The following is a 20,596-nucleotide window of genomic DNA, read 5'->3' on the forward strand; positions in this document are numbered from 1 at the left end:
ACCCCTGATAACAATGACAGAATCAAAACTGTGCAAGTCATTCTGCACAGCAGTGGAGCCATGGGCCACCTCAGTTCTGACTCTCCTGGGTTCTCCTGCTGCCCCTGGAGACCAAATCTAAGTATCCTGATTGTCCTCAGGTTCAAAGCAGTGACCTGGGCAAGGAAAATGAAGCACTGCTGCTGGCATAAATTTTTTTTTTTTGATTCTTCTCCTAATGGTTCTTTTTTTTAATATTTTATTTTATATAATTCTTACATCATTTTTCATGTTTGTACAATGCATGCATTTTCATTTTGGTTATATTCCCCATACAATTGCAACCCCCCTTATTTTGACTCTATTTCTTCCTCTCCCCACCCCTTCCTTATCCCCCCCACATAGTGTGTCTCTGGTTTATAGTTGCTTGTTGATTTTGATTATTACTTTGCATTGATTAGTCTTTTTCCTGGTCTCTTATTTAGGTTTTCTAAATTCCTGCTATGAGTGAGACTTTCTGGTATTTTTCTTTTTCTTTCTGACTTATTTCGCTGAGCATGATCCCTTCTAGCTCCATCCATGTTGCTGAAAACTGCATGTGTTTATCATTTTTGATTGCTGAGTAATATTCCATGGTGTATATGTACCACATCTTCTTGATCCAGTCATCTATTTTTGGGCATTTGGGTTGCTGCCAAAGCTTAGCTATTGGAAATAGTGCTGCTATAAACATAGGGGTGCAGGTGCCCTTTGGAATTACTGTTTCTGTGTCATTTGGGTAAATACCTAGGAGTAGAATTACTGGATCATAGGAAAGCTCTATGTTTAGTAGGTCAAGAAATTTCCACACAGTTCTCCATAGTGGTTGGAACAGTTTGCACTCCCACCAGCAGTGCAGGAGAGTTCCTTTTTCTCCACAACCTCGCCAACATTTGTTGTTGCTAGTTTTTTTATGTGCCATTCTCACTGGTGTGAGATGGTATCTCATTGTAGTTTTGATTTGCATTTCCCTGATTACAAGTGATGTTGAACATTTTTTTCATATGCCTGTTGGCCATTTGCATTTCCTCTTCAGAGAAGTTTCTTTTTAGCTCTTCTGCCCATTTTTTGACTGGACTATTTTCTTTGTTGTTGTTGAGTCTCATCAGCTCTTTGTAGATTTTTGTGATCAGTCCTTTATCATTAATGCTGTGTACAAAAATGTTCTCCCAGTCTGTGGGGTTTCTCTTAGTTTTTGTTATTGTCTCTTTTGCTGTGCTGCTGGCATAAAATTTAACAGGGGAGCAAAAAGAAAAAAAAAACGTAATCAAGATAAATCATATATTTTTTTTCTTTTTCTTCTTTTTTAATATTATTTTTTAAATTTTTTAAAATCATTGTTCATTTTTAAACAATATTTGCTTCCCCCCACCCCCTCAGGTGTAGTCCCCATAGAGTTTTTTTCACCAATGCTCCAGTGCAACATCACCTCAGTCCCCTGTGCTCCTTCCTCCCTCCCTCTGAGCCCTCTCCCTCTTCCTCCTCTGCAGTATGTCTCTGATTTATAATTGTCTGTTTTTGCTTTGTTGTGCTTTGTACTGTTATTATTTTTTCACACTGATGTCTTATTGGGTCCCCTATATTCCTGCTATAAGTGAAACTGTCTGATATTTTTCTTTTTCCTTCTGGCTTATTTCACTGAGCATAATTTCTTCTAGCTCCATCCACGTTGCTGTGAATGGCATAAGTTTATCTTTTTGATTGCTGAATAATATTCCATTGTGTATATGTGCCATGTCTTCTTGATCCAGTCATCTATTTTTCAGCATTTGGTTGTTTCCAGGTTTTATCTATTGTAAATAGTGCTGCAATAAACATATGGGTACAAGTGTTCTTTGGAATCAATGTTTTTATGTCCTTTGGGTAGATCCCTAGGAGTGGAATTGCTGGGTCATATGGTAGCTCAATTTTTAGGAGGTTGAGTAATCTCCACAGAGCTTTTCATAGTGGTTGGACCAGTTTGCATTCCCACCAGCAATGTAGGAGTGTTCCTTTTTCACCACATCCTTGCCAACATTTGTTGTTGCTTGTTTTTTTGATATGTGCCATTCGTACTGGTGTACGGTGGTAATCAATGTGGTTTTGATTTGCGTTTCCCTGGTTATCAGGGATGTTGAGCATTTTTTCAGATGCCTGTTGGCTTTTTGCATTTCCTCTTTGGAGAAATGTCTTTTAAGTTCTTCCGCCCATTTCTTGACTAAATTATTTATTTTGTTTTTGTTGAGTCCTGTGAGTTCTTTGTATATCTTTGTGATTAGTCCTTTATCAGTTGACTGGAGTGCAAAGATTTTTCCCAATCAGTGGGGTGTCTCTGTTTTGATTAATGTCTCTTTTGCTGTGCAGAAGTGTTTCAGTTTGATGTAATCCCAGCTGTTTATATTTTCCTTGACTTTCTTTGCTTTGGGTGATGAGTCTTTAAAGATGTTATTGTGATGTATGTCTTGTGGTGTTTTGCCTATATTTTCTTATATTTTATGGTTTCAGGTCTTACGAAGATAAATCATATTTTAATTCCATATTTTAAAAAGTCAAAATTGGCACAAAATGTCACAGTGAGTAATCAAAAATTTAAAAAAACAATTATATAAATAACAATAATAAATTTTTTACTTAGTTCTCTTCTTAAATAAAAATTTTAATAATTTCACTAAATTTAAGTAAACTTTAAGAATTAGGTAATAATGGGCTCTCTAGTAAGGTTTAAAAAGTTCATTTATTGCAAATTCCCCATCAGTGCAATTATGGGGCCAATGGATAAGTGTCTCTACCTTTGGACAACCATGTGGATTTCAGCTCAGTGTTGACATATTACTGGTCATTACTGTAGGGCATAAGCAGGGATAAAAGGTATTGGGAGTCAGGAAGGAAAAACAGAAGCCAGGGTTAGCCCTGTGGGAGTCAAAATTTGGGCCCTGAAAGAAAGAGAGGAATTTCCAGCGCTGCTTTAGCATGAAGGAGAGAACAGAAGTTTGGGCAATGATCCTGCAGCTTGCTCTTGGGCAAGTGGAAGGGGTCAGGAATGAACACCGGGCAGGTTTTCTGATCCAGCAGACCAGGTAAAGGAGGAGTCAGAGTCCTCAGTGGTTTTTTGCAGGTCTTTTATTGGGGTTCAGCGGGTATGTGGCAGGCAGGCATGCTGGGGGGCTGGGAGGCTGGCAGTCCTCCCAGCCCCCAGCAAATCTTCACTCTATCTGGGCTCTCTGGCGTTCTCTGCTTCTGCTTCGGGTTTCTTCTCTTTCGGCTTCTACTGGCGTCCCCGTGACGCCGCCCTTAAAAAAAGCACAGTCTTAGCACAGGTGCACCCACTTCAGGTGCCCGCCATCAGGCATGCATCCAGGATCACAGGGTTCCCTCATCTATCCTGATGGAGGGAGGTCAGAAAAGCCTGATTTTTTACCTTACCCTACAGCAAGGGATTTGGAACCTGTGGGATTTGAGAGGAAAGAGAATCATGAGAATGTTGAACATTTGAATAGATCACTCGAATAGAGGGAAATGAAACTCTTCATATCTGTGATATCTTATCATAGCATATCTTCAGACCTGTGATATAGCAAAACAAATCCAATTGAAACAGTGAAGAAGAAAACCATGTATTCACTATTAATATTCTTAAGTTCTTAAGAGTGTGACCCTGGCTCTCCATGCAGATACAAGTGTGCATTCCCCTATATTGAAGCACTTCCCCCTGGGAAGAGGTAAGCATTCCCAGCAAACAGTGCCTGGGGGCTAATGACGTAAGCTAAGACACATGTATTGATGTAGACCACGTGTGGAGTGTTCTCTCAGGGTGAAGGTTTTGTAGAAGAGGTGACATGAAGGATTGACAAAAAAAATTAAGTTACCATTATTTGTCATCATACTATGACTTACAGCGTGCTCTTCTTATTGCTTAATTTTACTGTACAGAAGTACTCATCAAAGTTTTCTAGATTTACTCCCAAATTTAGATACATAACCCAATTACAAAAGACACAGAGTTAGCTACCTGTTACCTGCACTAGTCACTCATTATTGCTTTTCCACTAGGCAAATTCCTTTCAGGTCATTTGTGATTGGCTTGTATCTGAACATGGTTCTTTAAAGAGAAGTTTCTGTTTCTGGCCCTATCTCAGTCACTGATTGGACTTTCTCTTCCCTTGACTTCTGCCTTTTGGTTAAGTTTCCTCATCTGTGAAAAATGTGTTAGGCTGCTTTTCTGACAATGGGAAGGGTTAGGAGGAGCAAAGTGGGACAAGAGAGAAGGATGAAAGTAGCAGTGGATGGGACTCTACACTCTCAGAGCTGTCCCTCCTGCAGCTGAGCTTTCCCGTGGCAAGGTAAGATGCCTTCAATAAAGCTTTTGAAAATCACTTCACTAATTAAAGACCAAAGTCTCCTTTGGCTTGGTTTAATTTGACTTAGTCTAACTTGTTTTGGAAGCATATGTGTGTGTGTGTATATATATATATATGTGTGTGTGTGTGTGTGTGTGTGTGAGTATATACATATATAATATGATCATAAAGAAATGAGTAATGAGTTCAATATATGGCTCTTTTTAAAAAGATTTATTTATTTATGCATACAAGAACTGCCAGAGATGCAGGGGGGTGAGAGGATTCACCAGAGACAGAGTGGGGAACAGGTCAGGCAGACTCATGGAAACACACTGCTGAGGGGAGCAGCAGGCGAGACAGGAGAGGTCTGCTGTGCCATGGGGGTAGCTCCCTGGCAAGAGATCGAACTCATGCTGTAGTGGCTGTGGATAGCTTCACAGTGCTGTGCTTAACCCCTTGCACCACCAGGGAGGCCCTCAATGTATGGCTCTTATAGCACATTAATTGTGATTACTTGTTCATTTTTTCTCCTAAGCTGTGAGCTCTTCCTGGGCCATGACCATATCTCCATCACATCCCTAACATTAAATAGGTCCCCGATAGTTAGCAGGGGCTCACTAAATGTCTGATGAATTCAAATTAAATAATGCGGTGATATATATTAATTATACCTTAAAGTAGGTTTGTATCAGATTTTGTAGTTTCATACAAAGAAAAGAAGATTTTGATGAGGATAGCCTTTTGGGATATGTTATCAAACTGTTTTGGGGATTAGAAAACAGCTAATTAGGGAGATAAATCTTGTTAGTGATTCTAGGCACAGCACCAAGGGCAGCGTGGAAAGAGGATCAAAATAATGCCCTCCTCCTTTTCAGTGTTCCAGCACAGGAACCGCATCAAATCACCGAATTACCTAGGGAGATGAGTTCAAACAGAGAAAGGAAATATTGAAAGGAGTCATACAGGTTATGTTCAGATGTTTGAATGGCAATCATGTCGATGAGCAATTAGGTTAGTTCTAGGTTTCTCTATCTTGCAGACGAATGGTGATGAAGATTTTGGTATAGTGAAAGAAGGAACTGCTGAAAAATTCCTTTCTCTCACGGGGAAGTAGCTTGTCTCTAAAGCACACTGTTCTGCCCAAGACAGGGGATGCTTGCCCATGTCAGAAGGCCATCTGTCAAGGACACTCTATCTTGACCCTATCTTTGACCTGACATGTTTTTGTACCTTCTGGTTTTTGTACTTCTGGCCCAACAATTTGGGAAAAGAGAATTACTGAGCAAAGACAGCAATATTTGGGATTTTTCCTCCCCAGAAATGATAGTAAATCCCCTACCCCTAATTTTAAACTTTTTTCATCGCACAAATTAAAAACACTATGTGTCATGAAGTCACATAAATAATCTATGAATGAGACTTAATCATAAAATAAGTTTTCTGCTTCCTAAGCTTATTTGAGTCCTAACCCCCTGCCCATGAAATGGCTCGTCATTGTATCTCTTCTTATTACTTGGTGGAGGAGTCAGAATTAGTAATGGGGAAGTATCCCTTTCTGCCCCATTTTCAATTATCAGAAGATTTAGCAGGCTTTTGGGAGGCTCTGCTCATCTTTGCTGCCCTGCGACCTCCTGAGTTAGTCTCTTTTATCTCTTTCTGGATGTTCTACATCCCAGCATGCCACACTGCACTGGCTAAATAAACCAGTAAATCTAGCTTTTGTGTCCTGCTAATCCTTTTATTTCCTAAATCTTATTTAATCCGAAAGCCTTCCTTTCATCTCTTTAACTGTCCACAGGGTCACTCTCGCATCCTATCAGCAGTCCTTGCAAACGCTGGATAGAGCTGAAAAGCTTCCCAGGATCTCCTGATTCTCATTAGACTTTGGGTAGACCAGGCAACACCTGCCAAGTAGCATATGGAGAAAGGACCCACCTGACAGTGCCTGCAGCTCTCAGAGAAAGACTGTGCATTGCCCTGCGCACTGATGAAAATGACCATTTTTTCTGAAGTGTTCTGGGTTTATGGAAGAGAAAAGAAGGGTTGCATTTCTGACCTCAGTAACATGGGACTGCAGGCCAGTGACAATATTAAATTGGGCTCAAGGAAACACAGAAGGGACAATTTATACTAAATGAATTTTATTTTTGCTTAACTTAAATGAAGTTAAGCTTTGGGTTTGAGGGAAAAGAATAGCAACAAAGACAAAGTCACTAGCTACATGGAGCCAACAGGTAAAATCAGTATATCTAAAATAAACATTTTCCTTTCCACTCCTTGTTTAGAAAAGAGATGCAATAGGATCATTACAATACCAGCAACCACATTTCTAATTCTTATCATCAGTCTTATCATCGTGTTTTATAGTTTTACCCCCTTTTTCATTGCCACAAAACCCCCAATTCTGATAACCTGTGCTCTTTCCTGCTAGACACTTGCACTCACTGACCTGCACATGTATTGTCTGGGTTTGTCAAGACAGCTATCATGAGAGTAACTGCAAATCTCTGAATTTAGAGTTGGGAGCTCTGAGTGTCTTACCTAATTTTAACTTGCACCATCTGTTTGATACCTAAACTGTGGTAACCCCAGTGCTTCAACTTTCTCTAATATAAACTAGAAAAAATTGCATTAACACTGTAGGATTGGACAGGAATTAGATGAGATGAAAAATATAAAGTAGCTGAAGAGAGTGATACATAGGAGGTGAAAAATAAATGCCAGTTTCTACTGTCTATAAAGTTTCCGTAAGAATTCATACGATAAGGCATGTGAGGAGAATCATGTTCTCTACAGATAATGGAAATATGAACGATGTTTGCAAATGTCTTGGTTACTTAACTACATTGTAATTTTATAAGGTGTTAGTGAGATGTTCCCTTATTCCCTGCCTTGCCAAGAAGCTGGAAATAATCCTATCAACTCTTAAATGGAGGAAGGGAATATTTCTAAAGCCAATGTGATTAGCAGTTGGATTCTAGTGTAATAAGTCAATGTATGGACCAATCTAAAGAAAGACTCTCTTACCAAAATAGTCAATGTAGTGGAGAATATGGGAAAGATGGAGAGACAGTCTGGCATAAGTGATCTCCTGGAAGGAAACACAGTCTCAGGACTCCATCAGCTCTCTGACTGACAGGAGCAAAGTTTTCTCCAATTCCACTGTCACTAGGTTGCAGTATGTGTCAATACACCTACTTTTCTTTTCTTATTTATTTTCTTACATTGTTGTTCATTTTTGTACAGTATTTGGATTTTCTCCTCAGGTGTAGTCCTCATATTTCTCCCACCACCATAGCACCCATGATCTTTTACCATAGTCCCTTATGCTCTTCCATGCCCTGTTTCGACCCCTCCAGCTCCCTCTCCCTTGTTATACACCTCAGATCTATGGCTGGCTTGTACATTTATCTTTTTTTTTTGATCTTTTGTTCAGTTTCACTATATTCCACATACAAGTGAAACTATCCAATATTTATCTTCTTCCTTCTGACTTATTTTGGCTGGCATAAGCCATTCCAGCTCCATCCATGTTGCTGCAAATGGCATGAGTTTATCTTTTTTGATCAGTAGTATGCCACTGACTATATACCACATCTTGAGCCATTTGTCTGTTTGGGAACATTTAGTTTGTTTCCATTGTTTCTATACCTTAGCTATTGTAAATAGTGCTGCAATAAACATAGGTGCACTTTTACTTTTGAATTAGTGTTTTTGCATTTGGGAAGATTCCTAATAATGGAATCACTGGTTCATATGGTGGGTCCATTTTCAGTCTTTTGAGAAAACTCCACACAGCTTTCTATAGTGACTGGACCGGTTTATGTTTCCACAAGCAGTGTAAGAGGGTATCATTTTCTCCACATCCTCTCCAGCATTTACTGTTTCCACTTTTTTTTAAATGGGCCATCTCACAAGTGTAAGGTGGTATCTCAGTGTGGTTTTGATTTGCATTTCCCTGATTATAAGTGATGCTGAACTTTTTTTTTTATATGCCTGTTAGCCATTTGCCTTTCTTCTTTGGAGAAACATCTTTTTAGATCCTCTGTCCATTTGCTGACTGGATTGTTTACTTTGTTTTTGGTGAGTTGTGTGAGTACTTTGTAGATCTTTGGTATCACTCCCTTATCATTTGTATGGTGGGCAAATATTTTCTTTCATTCAGTAGGATGTCTCTTCATTTTGGTTTCTGTCTCTTTTGATGTACAGAAGCTTTTTAGTTTGATGTAGTCCCAGCTGTTTATCTTCTTCATTTTCCTTGCTTCTGGAGATGTATACTCAAAGATGTTTATGAGGTGTATGTCACAGAGTGTTTGGCCTATGTTTTCTTCTATATATTTTGTGGTGTAGGGTCTTACATTCAAGTCTTTTATCCATTTTGAGTAGATTTTTGTGTGTAGTGTGAGATCATAGTCTAGTTTCATTCTTTTGCAGACGACAGTCCAATTTTCCCAGCACATTGAAGAGGCTCTCCTTGTTCCAGTGTGTATTTTTTGCTTCTTTGTAATAGATTAGTTTACCATATATGTGTATTTGTATTTTGAGGACTTCAATTTGATTCGACTGGTCAGTATGTCTGTTTTTGTTCCCATACCATGCTCTTTTTGTTGTTATGGCTATGTAGTATAATTTTAAGTCTGGGAGAGTAACACATCCATTCTTTTCCCTTTTAGTCAGAAGAGCTTTAGCTATTTGGGACTTTTATTTTGCAATTCCATATGAATTCCAGCATTATTTGTTCCATTTATTTGAAGAATGCCATTGAAATTTTTATTGTAATTGCATTGAATCTGTAAATTGCTTTTGGCTAGGTGGCCATTTTGATAATGTTACTTCTTCCAATCCATGAGGGGGTAATAGCTTTCCATTTTTTTGTGTCTTCTTCTAGTTCATTACCAGTGTTTTGTAATTGTCCTTGTATAGGACTTTCACCTCCTTGGTAGGTGTATTCCCAGGTATTTGTTTTAATTTGGTTTTTTGATGTAATTGTAAAGGGTATGGTTTACTTAATTTCTTCCTCTTCAGACTGATTATTTGTATATAGGAAGGCTACTGTTTTGTGTGTATTAATTTTGTTACCTGCTATTTTATGAAACTGGTTTATTGTTTTAATTAGTCTTTCTGGGGATTTATTTTATGATAATGTATAGAGATAACCCTAAAATAAATAAAATAAATAAATGTATATTTATGATAATGATACATTAATAATGTATTATTATTGCAAATAATGATAGTTTTACTTCTTCCCCAATTTGGAGTCCTTTTATGTCTTTCTCTTGCCTAATTGTTCTAACTAGGACTTCCAGTATTATATTGAAAAGCAGTGGTGAGCGTGGATATCCTTGTCTTGTTCAGATTTTAATGGGAAGACTTTCAGTTTTTCACAATTGAGAATGATGTTAGCTATGGGGTTGTCATATATGACTTTTATTATGTTGTTATGTCCATTTATCCTGAGTTTTTCAAGGGCATTCATCATAAATGGACGTTGAACTTTATCAAATGCCTCAACATCTATTGATGAAATCATATGTTTTTTTTTGTTGTTGTTGTTAATGTGATGAATTACATACGTTGATTTTTGGATATTGAACCATCCTTGTGTCCCTATAATAAATCCCACTTGGTTATGGTATCTTATCTTTTTGATGCATTGTTGGATTCAGTTTGCTAAGATTTTGTTGAGGATTTCTGCATCTGTTCATTAGGGAAATTGGTCTGTTTCCATTTTGTGTGTTGTCTTTGTTTGGTTTTGGTATTAGTGTAATGTTGGCTTCATAAAATATATTTGGTAGTGTCACTTCTTTCTTGATTTTTGGAAAGTGTTTTTGTAGGATAGGCATTAGCTCATCTTTGATGTTTCGTAGAATGCACTTGTGAAGCCATCCAGGCCTAGGTTTTTGTTTTTGGGAGGGTTTTGATTATTGTTTCGAGTTTGCCGCTTATAATTGGTTTGCTTAAGTTTTCTGTTTCATCTTTTTTCAGTTTTGGGCGATTGGAAAAATCTAAGAACTTGTCCATCTCAGCAAGATTGTTTAACTTGTTTGCTTATAAATGTTCATTATCCTCTGGATTTCTGCTGTGTCTGTTGTAATTTCACCTTTTTCATTTATGATTCTACTACTTTGAATTTTCTCCCTCTTTTTCTTTATGACTGTAGCTAGAATTTTGTCTCTTTTGTTTATTTTTCAAAGAACCAGATTTTGTTTTTATTGATCTTTTAGACTGTACTTTTAAATTTCTATTTCATTTATTTCTGATTTAATTTTTATTATTTCCTTTCTTCTATTGGCTCTTGGATTTTTTGCTGTTCTTTTTCTGGTTTCTCAAGATGGGAAATTAGGTTGTTTCTTTAGGTACTTTCTTGCTTCTTGAGGCAGGCCTGTATAGCTATGTACTTTCCTTTTAATACTGTTTTGCTGTGCCCTATATATTCTGGAAAGTTGTGTCCATGTTGTCATTCATTTCAGGATATTGGTATTTTTTAATTTTTTCTTTGATTTCTTCATTAACTCAGTGGTCTTTCAGTAGCATGTTGTTCAGTCTCTATGTAATAGGGGAGCTCCTTGCTTTCTTTTCACAGTTGATTTCTAGTTTTATGTTCAGAAAAGATATTTGGAATGATTTCAATCTTCATGTTGGTATTTGTCTTGTGACACAATATTTAGTAGATCCTGGAGAATGTTCTGTGTGCACTTGAGAAGAATGTGTATTCAGTTTTTTTTGGGGGGAGGTGCAGTGTCCTATAGATGTCTGTTAGGCCCATGTGGTCTAGATCTTTATTTAGCGTGATTGGTGAGAGTGGGGTGTTGAAATCTCCTATCACATGTATTTTCCCCAATGTATGTTATCAGAGATGATAGTAATTGTCTAACATATTTTGGTGTTCCCTCATTTGGTAAGTACATATTGATGAGTATTAGGTCTCACTGGTATATTTTTCCCTTGATCATTATATAGTGTCCATATATGTCTCTTGTCACTTTTTTATCTTGAAGTCCATTTTATCAGATATAAGTATGGCTGCCCCTTTCTTTGGGGGCCATTTGCTTGAAGAATAGTTTTCCTACACTTGGCTTTCAATGTATGTTTAATTTATTTATTTTTATTTTTTTTATTAATTTTTCAAAGAAGAACTGGGGTGTAGGCCAGAGGCAGGAGGGTAAGAAGATTCACCAGAGGCAGAGTGGGAAGAAGAGCAGGTGGATCTCCTGAAATATACTGCTGAGGGGAGCAGCAAGCAAGACAGGAGAGGTCTGATGCACCATATGTGGGTCATTTCTATGGCCAGGGATTAAACCCATGCTGTTGTGATGGTAGGACTGAGATTTAACCCCAGGAAGGCCCCTATGTTTATCTTCAGAGTTTATGTGTGCTACCTGGGGGATGCAGAAAGTTGGTTTCTGTTTTGCTATTTTGTGATTTTTATTGGTGAGTTTAGTCCATTAACATTTAGTGTGATTATTGGTAATAGAAGTCTGTTATTGCCATTTTGTTCATTGTTTGTGGTTCTCTTCAATACCTTGTTCAGTTCTTCATATTCATTAACTCATTTGTTTGGATTTTAAGGCTTTTGTAATTTACTGTTGCTTTCCTTATACCAATCATCAGGCAGACTGATGAGATACACTGCTGAGGGGAGCAGCGGGAGGCAGGAGATGTCTGCGTGCCATGTGGGACCCTTGCCTGGTGGGCAGGGATCGAACCAGTGCTGCAGGGGCTGCGGGCAACTTTGCAACCCAGCGCTCAACCGTTGCACCACCAGGGAGGCCCTGGATTCACTTTCTAACCCTTGGAGGTGTCTTCCTCATAGAAAGTAGATAGTTGGTTAATATGAGTTGCATAGAGTCTCTCTTGAGGTGGATCAGTGTTTCCCACCATGCAGAGTCTGATGTTATCAGAGGATGCCATTAGCTGTTAGTTTCTATGCCTGTAGGTAATAACCAACACCTCAATACAGTGGCATTGTAGCATGACTACAGATCACTAGCACTGCGATGCCACAGTGGGAAACATCTAGGACTGACCTGAGGCTTTCCATCCATATCTGGGACTGTCCTCAGGCTTTAGTCACAGTACTTAGGGAATTGACACCTTATTTAGGTTTCCTTGTCTTTCCCAGAAAGTGTGCTGCACTGGGTATAACATGAATCAGGAGTTCAAAAATCCACGGTGAGGCCTGGGAGAGTTATTTATTTATTTATTTATTTATTTATTTATTTATTTATTTATTTATTGTGGGACCCTCGCCAGCAGCCGGGGGAAAGAACCGGCACCGCAGAGGCTACGGGCAGCCTCGCAGCCAGCGTTCAACCTCTGCGCCACCAGGGGAGGCCCTGTTTTTTTAATTTTTTTCAGAGGATCTTCTGGAGGGTCTTGCCACTTCAAAGTAAGACCCTCAGTTGAGCAGATTCTTGAGTAATAATTTCACCGATGCATGCCTAGGTCCCTCTGTGACCTGAATAGAACTATAGTTGACACATGTTACGCTCACAGGTCTTCCTTAGTCATTTTCTTCCTTTTTTAATTTTCCTAAAATTGATGTTACTTCTTTTGTAGAAATTATTTTGTTCCATTTTGTTTTGTGTATATAAATATGTGTATATATATACTAGTAATGAATATATATACACATATACACATATATGAACTAAAAGAATGAACTAGATTTTATGTATATATTATATATAAATATATATTTATAAATATTTATAAATATATGTTTATGTTTTACATATAAATTACTTATGTATGTGTTGAACTTTTACTATAAACCTATATTTTTATATGGGACCTAAAATGAAATGGACCTTATCCGGATATACATATAAACACACACACTCACAATTCTGTGTAAGGTCCATTCCATTTTAGAAAGGTCCTATACAAAATTACAGGTTTATAGTAAAAGCTCAATACATACATATATACTAGTATTATACACACATACACACACACACATCTATTAGCCAGTCTGGAGTTATATGGCTATAATCAATACAGGATTTAAACAGAACTTCCTAAAACAAAAGGTGTGATTTAACATATATGCACTATTTTTCCTGCTTATAAAGCTAATGGCACAGAAACTGGGATATTTTATGACACAGGTGAAAACATTTTACACATTTCCCTTCTCATGACTAGAACTGGCAAAGAGAAGAAAAGCATCAAGGGATTTGTTTGCTAATGGAGTAAAGGCAATATATTACCTATTTATGTTCATGGTGGTTTCTTAAAGATGTATGTGATAGACTTCATAAAAATCCATGCTAACTTTCAAATTCATTGTGAAGTAGAACAACTGCAAGAAATGTTTCAAATTCCCATGAAAGTTGTGCCTGAATCAGAAAAAGGAAGGCAGAAATAAATGTACACCATTTGTAGATTGAAAAATCATACTATAGTACCTGCATTGCCATTTTAGAACAGGGACCTTTCTTCAATAAAGACTGCTTGAAACCGGCAGAAGGCTCCCTATGGAGCCAGAGGGGGAAGGCTCCCTGCACAGTCAGAGGTGAGTTGAAGGCCCCCACAAGCCTGGTCCTGCCTGGCAGGAAGTTGGAGCCCAGAGGGGGATCCAGTTTTTTTGGAACTCAGAGTACAATGCAGCTGCCCCACCTCTAGGGAAGTTTGTGGGACTTCAAGACACACCTTTGTAATTAAACACAGAAGGAGGAAATATTCTGTGACAGCGACCATTAGCATACTCAAAGTACCACTGCCTTACTAGACTTCTGGCATAACAGTATTTGACTCGTTTGGACCAGTAGTTTCCGAAACCCAACAAAGAGCACACCAAAAAGATGCTGGCCAGTACCAGCAGCAGTGTCCCAACGCATACGGCAAATTAGAAGACAGGCAGCAGGGAGAAGAAAAACTACATGCAACCTAGCAACTCCTCAGGAAAAAGACACACCACAAAAAGAAAACCACCCACCAGATGGCAACGACAGTGACTTGGAAGATCTTCTGAGCTTTCCAGAAAGAGAATTTAAAATTGCCGTGATTAAAAAATTGATAGAAGTCATCAAGGAAAACAATGATAAGGGAAAAATAATCAACAATCAGAAGAATGAACTTGAGTCCCTAAAGAGGGAAGCAAAAGAAATGCAGGAGATCAAAGAATTAATGGAGGCGCGAACTCTGGGAAAAGCAATGAAAGCAGAAGAGATGAAATGGAATAATGAATAAGTACTCTTGAAGACACAGAAATAAAAAGAACCAAAACAGAGGAGGAAAGAGAAGTATAAAGGAAAAAGACTGAAGAAAGACTTCGGGAACTATCTGACTCCATGAGGAAAGGAAAGATAAGAATTATAGGAATCCCAGAGGGAAAGGAGAGAGATGTAGGAACAGAGAAAATATTCAAGGAAATAATTGAAGAGAACTTCCCAAACATGAAGGAGCTGAAAATAAACATACAAGAAGCAAGAAGAACACCAAACTTCCATGACGAAAGGAAAAATACAAGACACATAATAGTAAAGCTCCCAAGAATCCAAGACAAGGAAAAATAATGAAGCTGACAAGAGGGAAGAAACAGTTAACATTCAAAGGAAAACCAATCAGACTGACATCAGACTTCTCCGAAGAAACACTACGGGCAAGGAGAGAGTGGAGGGACATAGTCAACAGACTCCAAGACAACAAATGCCAACCAAGAATACCCTATCCTGCAAAGCTTTCCTTCCTCTATGAAGAAAGAATAGGGACCTTCCCAGACAAACAGGAACTCTGGAATTTCATTACGACTAAAGCCCCACTCCAAAAAATACTTCAAGGAGTCCTAAAGCCAGAACTCACAGAGGGAGGGATAATAATGAAAGAAGGCCAAAAAAAAGTTATTAAAAGAATAAATAAATAAAACCAGAGGAAAGACAAACACAATGGCAAATACAGATGCTAACATATCATTATTAACTCTAAATGTAAATGGACTAAACTCTTCAATAAAAAGACACAGATTTGCAGGCTGGATTAAGAAACAAAACCCAACCTTTTGCTGTCTCCAGGAAACACATTTAACCACAAAAGATAAAAATAGACTCAAAGTTAAAGGATGGAAAACAATCCTATAAGCAAATGGACCAAAAAAGAAAGCAGGAACAGCAAATCTTATATCAGATAAAACAGACTTCAAACTAAAAAAGGTAAAAAGAGACCCCAATGGTCACTACATTATGATCAAGGGGACAATACTTCAAGAAGAAATAACACTCATTAACATATACTCACCAAATGAAGGAGCACCAAAATATATCAGACAACTATTATTATCTTTGAAAGCAGACATCAGAGAAAACACATATATAGTAGGAGACTTCAACACACCACTATCAACAATGGATAGATCAACGAGACAAAAAATAAGTAAAGACACTAAAGCTCTAAATAAGGATCTAGAGTGCTTGGGCTTAACAGACATCTAAAGAACACTAAATCCAAAAAAATCTGAGTATACATTTTTCTCAAGCACACATGGATCATTCTCCAGGATCGATCACATACTGGGACACAAGACAAACATCAACAGATACACCAAGATTGAAATCATATCAACCATCTTCTCTGACTACAAAGGCATCAAACTAGAAATAAACCATAAAAAGAAGGCAAGGAACTCTCCTACCTCATGAAGATTGAAAACCACACTACTGGAAGACCACTGGACTAATGAGGAGATCAAAGAAGAAATTAAAAAATTCTTTGAGTTGAATGACAAGGAGGACACCAATTTCCTAAGTGTCTGGGATGCAGCAAAAGCAGTAATAAGAGGAAAATATATAGCAATAGAGGCTCACATCAAGAAAACAAGAAAGAACTTAAAGAAACAACCTAATCTCAAAGCTCAAAGAACTAGAAAAAGAGCAAAAAAAAAAAAAAAAAAACCCGAAGACCAGTAGAAGAAAAGAAATAATAAAAACCAAAGCAAAAGTAAATGAAATCGAAACTAAAAAAACAATCCAAAAGATCAATGAAACCAAAAGCTGGTTCTTTGAAAAAATAAATAAAATCGACAAACCCCTAGCCAGGCTCACAAAGGAAAAATGGAAGAAAGCACAAATAAACAGGATCACAAATGAAAGAGGAGAAATCACAACAGACATAGCAGAAATCAAAAGAATAATCAGAGACTACTATGAACAGTTATATGGAAACAAGTTCAACAGTCTGGAAGAGATGGTCAAATTCCTACAACTCTACAATCACCGAAAGCTAGATAAAGAAGAAATAGAACACCTAAACAGACCAATTACATGTAGCAAAATTGAAGTGGTAATCAAAAACCTCCCCAAAAACAAAAGCCCAGGACCTGATGGATTTACAACTGAATTCTACCAAACATTCAGAGATGAATTAGTGCCTATCCTTCACAAACTCTTCCAAAAAATTTAGAAGGAAGGGATAATACCAAACATGTTCTATGAAGCCAACATTACACTAATACCAAAACCGAACAAGGACAACACAAAAAAAGAAAACTACAGGCCAATCTCTCTAATGAACACTGATGCAAAAATCCTCAATAAAATTTTAGCTATCAGAATCCAACAAAGTATCCATAAGATAATTCACCACGACCAAGTAGGATTCATTCTGGGACACAAGGATAGTTCAACATCCGAAAATCAATCAACGTCATCCAACACATCAACAAAAAGAAATATAAAAACCATATGATAATATCAATAGATTCTGAGAAAGCTTTTGACAAAGTACAACACCCATTCATGATAAAAGCTTTTGAAATTCTTGGGATATAAGGAATATACATCAACGTCATAAAGGCCATATATGACAAGCCAACAGCCAGTATCATTCTCAATGGTGAAAAGCTGAAAGCATTTCCATTAAGATCTGGAATAAGGCAAGGATGTCCACTCTCACCACTGCTTTTCAATATAATACTGGAAGTCCTATCCAGAGCAATAAGACAAGAGAAAGACATACAAGGAATCCAAATAGGAAAAGAAGAAGTCAAACTATCACTATTTGCAGATGATATGAAAATATACATAGAGAACCCCAAGAACTCCACAGAAAAACCAATTCAACTAATTAATCAGTTTATAAAGTGGCAGGATACAAAATCAACATGCAAAAATCAGTAGCCTTCCTTTACACAAGCAATAAATCTGAAGAAGAAGAAATTAAAGAAAACATCCCTTTTGTTACCGAAACAAAAAAAATCAAATACTTGGGAATAAATCTAACAAAAGAGGTAAAGGACCTATACAAAGAAAACTATAAAACACTGTTAAAAGAAATAGAAGAAGGCACAAAGAAATGGAAAGACATCCTTGGCTCATGGATTGAAAAAATTAACATCATCAAAATGGCCATCCTACTAAAAGCAATCTACAGATTCAATGCTATTCCAATAAAAATTTCAATGACATTCTTCAAAGAAATAGAACAATTATTGATGAAATTCATATGGAATCACCAAAAACCCCAAATAGCCAAAGCTCTTCTGAAAAAAAAGAAGGGAATGGAGGCATCACACACCCAGACTTCAAAATATACTACAAAGCCATAATCATCAAAACTGCATGGTATTGGAACAAGAACAGACACACAGACCAATGGAATCGAATAGAAAATCCAGAAAAAAACCCACAGATTTATGGTCAACTAATATTTGACAAAGGAGCAAAGAATATGCACTGGAACAAAGAAAGTTTGTTCAATAAATGGTGCTGGGAAAACTGGGTCGCTACATGCAAAAGAATGAAGCTTGATCACTACCTCACGCCATGCACAAAAACCAACTGAAAATGGATTAAAGAACTAGACATAAGACCTGAAACCATAAAATACATAGAAGAAAATACAGGCGAAACACTACATGAAATGCACATCAAAGACATCTTTACAGACACATCACCCAAAGCAGTGATAGTGAAGGCAAAGATAAACAGCTGGGACTACATCAAATTAAAGGGCTTCTGCACAGCAAAAGAGACAATAACCAAAACAAAGAGAAACCCCACCAATTGGGAGAACATTTTTGTACACAATGCTAACGATAAAGGACTGATCACAAAAATTACAAAAGAGCTGATGAGACTCAACAAAAACAAAGAAAATAATCCAGTCAAAAAATGGGCAGAGGAACTATAAAGAATCTTCTCTGAAGAAGAAATGCAAATGGCCAACAGGCATATGAAAAAGTGTTCAACATCACTTGTAATCAGGGAAATGCAAATCAAAATAACAATGAGATACCATCTTACACCAGTGAGAATGGCACATATTAAAAAAACTAGCAACAACAAATGTTGGCGAGGATGTGGAGAAAAAGGAACTCTCCTGCACTGCTGGTGGGAGTGAAAACTGGTCCAACCACTATGGAGAGCTGTTGGAGATTTCTTGACTTACTAAACATAGAACTTCCATATGATCCAGCAATTCCACTCCTAGGTATTTACCCAAATGACACAGAAACAGTAATTCCAAAGGGCACCTGCATGCCTAAGTTTATAGCAGCACTGTTTACAATAGCTAAGCTTTGGAAACAACCCAAATGCCCAAAAGATGACTGGATCAAGAAGATGTGGTCCATATACACCATGGACTATTACTCAGCAATCAAAAATGGTAAACACATGCAGTTTTCAGCAACATGGATGGAGCTAGAAGGGATCATGCTCAGTGAAATAAGTCAGAAAGCAAAAGAAAAATACTGGAAAGTCTCACTCATAGCAGGAATTTAGAAAACCTAAATAAGAGACCAGGAAAAAGACTAATCAATGCAAAGTAATAATCAAAATCAACAAGCAACTATAAACCAGAGACATACTACAGCAGGGAGGAGGGAAGGGTGGGGAAAGGAAGGACTAGAGTCAAAATAGGGAGGGGGGGTGCAATTGTATGGGAACTATAACCAAAATGAAAATGCATACATTGTGCAATGATGAAAAAAGATGTAAAAATTATATAAAATAAAAAAAATAATTGCTCAGAAAAAAAGAAAAATCATACTATATGTTATAAGAGAGAAATAAATGCTACTAAATTATTTACTCAAACTTTATTGAGATAATTTACATACCAATATACATATTTTCTAAAAATAATGATGCTGCCTCCTGATGTAGTTCCCTGTATTTCTTTAATCTTGGTGTTACCTTATCAAGGATTAAAGATATTTCTCCAAAGAAGACATATGTATGTCCAACAGACACTTGATAAAACGCTCATCATCATTTATCATCAGGGAAATCAAATCAAAATCACAATAAGATACCACCTCACACCTATGAGAATGGCCCATATCAAAAAGACCAGAAACAAATGAGGGCAAGGATGCTGGAAAAAGGAACCCTTGTATACTATTGGTCAAAATGTAGACTAGTCTAGTCACTGTGGAAAACAGTGTGGAGGTTTTGCAAAATATTAAATATAGAGCTACAATACAAACCAACAATTCTACTCCTATGTATCTACCTGAACATGTAAAAACACTAATGAGAAAGGATATGTGCAGTCTTGTTCTCACACTCTTGTATTCATTGTGGCACTATTTATAATTACCAAGTTATGGAAACAATCCAAACACCCATCAATTGATGAGTGAATTAAGAAGATGTGGTGAATATATGAAATGGAATACTACACTGCTATATAAAGCATGAATTCTTGCCATTTGAAAAAATATGCATTAAGGTGAGGGATAGTGCTAAGTGAATAAAGTCAGAAATACAAAGACATACTGGATGCATTTTCTTAAATGTGGAAACAGAATGAAGAAACAAAATGAAGAGTCAGACAAAACTAAGCCAATACCAATTCTTAGAATTCTGACTATAATTAAGGCTACCAGAGCAGGAGTGGAGGGTGAAGAACACAGTATGCAGGATATCCAATGGATTACGTGTGCCTGTATGTTTGGTGTTGTGTGGTAACAAACATCTGAAGATCTGTGATTCTATACTTCTGAAGCATGTACAGTGTTGTAAGCCTATATTACCTCAATAAAAAATAGAGCTATAAGTAAATCAAAACAAATTCTAGAAATATGATTATATGTATAGTTGAGACTACCAGAGAGGCAGAGTAGGGGATGGCAAACTGAGAGGGTTGTGGACCCAATGGTCTGTGGTGGCGGATTATGAGTATGTTGGTGGTAGGTGTGGTGTTGTAATGTGAATCTGAAGAGTGAGAGCTTATACTTCTGATTCATACACAATGTTGCATTAACCCAGTACAACACCATACAGTAATAATTAAAAAAAAAAAAAACAACTGCT

This window comes from Talpa occidentalis, unplaced genomic scaffold (genome assembly GCF_014898055.3).
Source record: "Talpa occidentalis isolate TD23 unplaced genomic scaffold, MPIMG_talOcc4v2.1 talOcc4.13, whole genome shotgun sequence".
NCBI lineage: Eukaryota > Metazoa > Chordata > Mammalia > Eulipotyphla > Talpidae > Talpa > Talpa occidentalis.